The sequence below is a fragment of the Rattus rattus genome, chromosome 1, assembly GCF_011064425.1.
Source record: "Rattus rattus isolate New Zealand chromosome 1, Rrattus_CSIRO_v1, whole genome shotgun sequence".
NCBI lineage: Eukaryota > Metazoa > Chordata > Mammalia > Rodentia > Muridae > Rattus > Rattus rattus.
The window spans coordinates 59,142,511-59,148,847 of NC_046154.1; the positions used below are offsets into that span (position 1 = coordinate 59,142,511).

The 6,337-nt window shown below is 38.7% G+C and overlaps 1 protein-coding gene; it reads right to left on the reverse strand.

Annotated features, from left to right (window-relative positions):
* The window catches only part of LOC116900171 (cytochrome P450 2J3), a 326,660-nt gene that overhangs the window by 251,594 nt on the left and 68,729 nt on the right, over nucleotides 1–6,337 (reverse strand).

Below are 6,337 nucleotides of genomic sequence, written 5' to 3' on the forward strand. Positions count from 1 at the left end.
CTATACTGGACCTATCCTCTCAATTCTCTTGATTCTGTCACATCATTTACTGGTTCTCACTGCCACCTTAGTGCAGGCTGTCCCCACGCTCTCTGACACACATCTGCAGCACAACTGACAATGAACATGTTATGATTACAGCTTAACCACTCCACACTCCTACGCCCCATCATTTCCATGATCCATTGTATAGAATGCTTTCATCAGTCTTAGTATGAGGAGGCATTATTTTATATTTCAGGGCCAAATTTATCAATTGGCTGGGATATCATAAGCTATATTTTTATTTTTCCTATGTAAACATCAGTTTTTCCTTAGTTCCAAACTTTTTGGTACACGGTTTTCGTTATTGTAAACAGTCTTTCTCTGCCATGTTGTCTGACTAAAGTCTACTACTCTAGTTGTTCTCAGACCGAGCATCTTTGTCTTTAGGATATCTCTGGCTCACTCCCAGACTCTGCTCCTCACTGTGGCCTATCTAACTCTAGACCCAGAGCTGGGTACTTTCTTCTGGTCATTCTCATGATTTATAATCTGGTAAGTACATGCTCATTTTGTTCAGGATCTTTTACAAGCAGAAAATTGGGAGGAGAGGCCCTTGGTCCTCTCAAGGCTCAATACCCCAGTGTAGGGGAAAGTCTGGGCATGGAGGTGGGGGAGCAGGTGAGTGGTTGAGGGAGCACCCTCATAGAAGCATGGGGTGGGATAGTGGGTTTCTGGAGGGGAAACCAGGAAATGGGATAACATTTAAAATGTAAATTTAAAGTGCAATTTAAAAAAGAAGTAAAAATAAAAAGTCAGCTATAAACAAAACAAAAATGTAAAGAAAAAATGAGGTTAATATTTAGTGTTTGAGAGTCTGTGATATCCACAATCAGGGCATTCAAGTTCTTATCTGATAAGGATCAATGTTCTGTCTCTAGATGGTAACAACTTACGGTGTCTTAGTGTCCAAAACAGAATGGGGTTCTTTTTGGTTTCTGTTTTACAAAAGGACATTTAAAACATATTGTTTTCCTATTTATGTGCACTTGTAAGTGTTCCAAAGTGAAAAAGTGAAGTTCCTAGAACAACTTGCAGGAGTCACTTCTCTTCTGTGTCACCTGGTTTCTTAGGATTGAATGCAGGAGGCCAGGCTTGCGGCCAGCACCTTTACCAGATGAACCATTCCATATGCTTTTTCGGTAACTCTTTAAAAACCACTACTGCCATTCAGAAAGCTTATGGTAGTTGAACATCAGGAACTGAGTTCACAGGGAGGTCACAAACTTTTAAACTACTGAATATCTATAGATCCTAATTTTTTAAGGAGATTTATCAGATTTATAAATTTATAAATTATTTATCATTTTTTGGAACTGTAACCGTAGATGCATATTGAAAAAGTTTGAATAAAAGTATTTCCCATAGGATCAGGCATTTGAACACTTTGTCCAAGTTCCTGCATTGTTTAGGACCATTATGGAACCTATAGGAAGTGTAGTCTCGCTAAAAAAAAATGTCACTTGGGTCAGCCTTGAATGTTAGTATTCTGGTCCCATTTCCAGTTTCTTCTGTGTACTTGAGTTGGATTTACTAGGTTCCTGCTCTGGCTATCTGCTGACTGCCTCCTCCACTTTTATAGTTCTCTTAGAACCATAAACCAAGTCATTTGCTTCTACAAAGGCAAAATATTCTACACATGCAATTCTAAGGCCCAAGGGGTCAACACAATGTGGCAGCTCAACTCGTCAGTGACATCGTCATGTTTTGGAGGTATGGAAGATGGCAATAGTGATGGGGTTTATGAGTCTTCCTTTGTAGTTTCAGATAACTACTGAGGTAAGGCGATATTTAAAAGGAGAATACCCATGAAAAAGCCTATGAAAGATTGTTGTTTGAAGTTTTGAAAGTAAAGTCTGGTTTGCAGTAGAATCCACAAAGCATTGGAAATGCCTTATCCATAAGTCACCTCCAAGAAAAGCTGCACACATGGATCGTAGCTGCCCTAGAGAGACTTTATATTTCAAGTAGCAAAACTAAATGGGGAGAACCATCTAAGTCCATGATGCTAAATGTCCAGACTTCTATTGATTTACATGATTAGGTATTTGACCTCTTGGATTTCAGTCTTGCTTTGTTTGAGTATTTCCTCACTATACCTCTATTCTTCCTTTTTTTATTTTTTTTATTTTTTTTTATTTTTTTTGAATTGGGATGTATATTCCAGCGTGTGCTGGAAGTATATAATTCTAATTCTGTGTTCTGGTTTTACACTGGGGTAAATTTACTAGATTGCTTTGGGTTTCAGAAGAAACTCTGGACTTTTGAATAGTATTAGAGACTGTTAAATACTATGAGGACATTTAGAGTTCTACTAAATGCATTTTGCATCATAACATACCATGTGCCTAGGGAACAATGGTCCAAATAAAAGGGATTAATTGAGAAATGTAGTATATATAGACTTTAATTTTCTTACCTTAAGTCCTAGGATGTGATGATATTTGGGAATTTAGGTATCTTTAGGATTCATAGGCTTGCAAGAGCAAATATGTTGGTGGGGATGGATTTAAGAGTTTCTATTCCTACCTTACTTTCAGTTTCTCTTTGCTTTCTGTTTGCAGTTGAGACTTGGTGTTTCAGATTCCTTACTCTCTTTTCCAATGCTATGGATCCTGCGTAGTTTTAGATACTATCACCGAAAATAAACTCTTCAAAATATAAATTAGTTTTGGTTATAGTAGTAAATCACAGAAACAGAAATATAGGCAACAAACATATAAGTATTTATATATTTTATATGTATCTGTACTTATACCTGAACCTATATCTATAATCTATATCTACACCTATAAATAGATATAGGAACAATATGTACATTTTGATCAATAAAGATAAAAGTTGCACATGAACAAAAAGTTCATTAAGTAACACATTAGCTCTCTAAATATGAGGATTTGAGTTTGATCCCCAGAAATCATAAAAAATAATTGCAGATATGGTAGTATGCACTTATCCCATTGTTCTGAAGAGGGAGAAAGGGGTAGATTTCTGTGACTCAGGGGCCAGAAAATCTTGTCTACTTGGTGATTTCCAGGCTAATGAAAGACGCTGCCTCAAAAAGTGGATGGATCTCCAGAAATGACCAGTTTATCTTAACAATATGAAAGATATTGTGATCACTACTCTTATTTTCATCTTAGGGTAAAATATTTGGATTAAATGTGCTATAGTGACTTTATGCTTCTCACGTAAACTTTTACCACAATTTGAAAAAAGTTTCCTAATATGAAATATATTCTTATCTTCTTCCTGAAAAACTTTTCTATAATCCAGAGGAATAAACATGAAAGGATGGGCCACTATTTCTGAAGGTGGGAAAGTTCCTAAGGAGACGAATAGTGTGCATAGCTCCGTAATGGGTCACATTGGTGCATCTCTTGATAGAGAATGACAGCAGTTTGCCAACCCCAGTAAATTCTTAACAGAATTTACAACATCTAGAGGGGTAGTGTCAGAGAAGATTCTTCTGAAAGCTCAAGAGATCGGAATAGTACATTTTTGGGTATGGAAGGCCTAAACCTTACTGTTGCAGTGAATAATAGTTTAAAAAATGTTTTCTTTTATCCTGTGTTAGTGCCAGCATTGTATGTCGGGACACATGGCATCTGCGGAGTATGTTCACCTCAGTCAGCAAAGCATCTCACCTGCTAAGCTCCATCCCATCTCACACTGCTGACGACTACTCTCTGAGCCCGGCAGCAATCTCTCTACCCATCTAGTTCGAGGTGGGTCCTGCCATGCCATACAGAAACCACTATCTCTTATTGTGGCTCTCTTATTGTGGACTCCATTAAGTCGCCACATGAAAGAATGCACCACACAATAACCTCTGATCCAATTGATAAGACATAATTCGGCCATCTAGACAGCACAAAATCCTGTACACACCTATAGTCATAAGAACCTGTATCTATGCACAGGGAAGAATCTTACCATTTCCCAGCTCCTTCTCTTGCTCCAGCTCCTCTCTCTCCTCTTCTCCTCCCTTCTAAAACCTCTGTTCCTGCCTCCCTTCCTTCTCGTGCAATGACAGGCCTCATGTTATTTTGTCGGCCTTCACCTGCATAATGACTTCAACCTATTCCCAACTTAGAGTTAAGATTAAGGGCAATGTCAAAGAAGAAATGTAATTCAGGGAGGCATCCATCATGAAGAATGTGTCGGTGTGACTCTGGGCACACAGAAGTCAAATCAATATGATGCTAGCTATCGGACTGAGATATTTTGGTAGTATCCAGGGCAAAATAGGATGGCAGTGCTGAAAATGATGGTGGGTGCAAGTGAATTTTCATGGCACACTGTCACTTTTTGCTAGAACCTATCACGAGGACATCAGATTTCTCTATTCAACCCTAGAGTTGCAGATACTTCAAGGCATAGACTATAAAGTCTTTCTCCATGACTCACTCCAATCCTGACAGGATATGTGAAGGTCATGACCTTTCTCCAAATCACCTTATCTCACACCTGCTGCATTCTGCATTCCACTAATTTGTCTTCTGTCTGTATCGAAACAACAATATTCAGAAGCATCATTTTGCCTTGTCCAGGTGCACCATCACATGTTCACCCTAACTTTCTGGGTTTACACGTGTATAAAGCAGAACCCAGTGCAGTCTGTTAAATATTGTATCTATTCCAGCAAAGAAAAGGTCCAAGGTTCTACAGGTAAGGTTTTCTTCACAAAAACTCATAGTATAATGTCTTGGTACTAGAAAAGACATTATGCGTTTTTATAGAAGAGGTTTTCATAATTTATTTAAGTAATTAGTTTATTAATTTATTATTCATTATTCTAGTAGATTACCTCTGACTACCGTTTTCCCTCCCTCCTATTGTCATTGTCTCTTCCTCATCTCTGTCCATTCTCAAATCTACTACCTCTTCTCAGTTTGCCTTCTGAAAAGAGCTGGTCTCTAGAGCTATCAACTGGACATGGCATGCGAAGTCACAATAAGACTAAGCACAAGTCCTCCAATCAATAATAAAAACAAAACCTAAGGCTTCAGATTGGCTGTTCTAACTAAATAGACGTTTACTGACATGTATAGACTGATTCTGGGAAGGAGATTTCATGATTGGCCAGTGTTTTCCAGTTATTTCATCTCTCCACTGACTGGGTAAATTATGCTAATAATAACATATACAGTGTATCAAACAAAACTGACAAAAAAGAATGACAGAAAATCAATGAGAAGATATCTAATGATATTCTGCTACACTCATAGATCAGTGTCTCAAAGACACCCCTGACTCCTACTCTTAGGTGTTCCAAAAAAAACCCTGCTAAGCTTCACAATTATATCATATAAAGCTAGAGGATTTGTGGTGTCTCAGAACAGAAACTTGAAACTAGAGAAAAAGTTAGAAGGAATCTTTTAAAATGATATTCACTTTGACCACAATGGGTAATGCTATGCTTCTTCAAGTGATATGGTTACCTAGTCCTAGGTTCTAGGTCACAGCACAACATGTAAAAGGAACCTGATTTTGGTTCACAGGGTTCAAATGTGTGGGAGAAATGACCCTGCCCCTCTCCTTCTGTAACACCCAGGAGAGCAGTCCTGCACCTCCCTTTGGAAGGACAGAAGAACTGTGACCTGATAGTGTGGACACATATGAACCAGCCTCCAAAGTCATAAGGGCAGGAGAACTGGCTATGCCCCTTGCTGGCTGTGGCATTGGATGGGCCAGGTAGGACAGGGTAGGAGGGATTGCGCAGAAGGTCTGGGCTCGTGGGCTGATCAGCTCAGATACCTGTCAGCCCAGATCCTGGGCTTTGAATTGGCTCATCTCACATCTATCCCGTCTATGTAGTACCTAAAGGGTCCACTACTAATCATCCAAAACTACAGAATCTCCAAGACATAGGATAACAAAAGAATCTCCTTGAAAAGTCCCCAAAATGTAGCAATGACAATGTAGCAGTTCCAAAGAATAAATTGTTGGACAAACTGTGACACACTCCAACATGCATAATGATATGTTTTATTCTCTATTTGACCAGAGGTTGCAAGATTGGAGGATGAGGTGTGGGTGTGTGTGTGTGTGTGTGTGTGTGTGTGTGTGTGTGTGTGTGTGTGTGTGTGTGTTAAATTGGATTGGGCTACATGATATAAAATTGTCAAAAAATTCAAATTTAAAATTAAAAACTAGGTAATTGATTTTATATCATTTGTTTTGCATGCCTGTGAGTTGGGAAACATCCCTGCTCTGCTGGTTTCCAGATCAATTTGGATGTAGATCTACTGAAGCTAGTGACAGATCTGTCATCTGGGAGTCTCAATAGCCC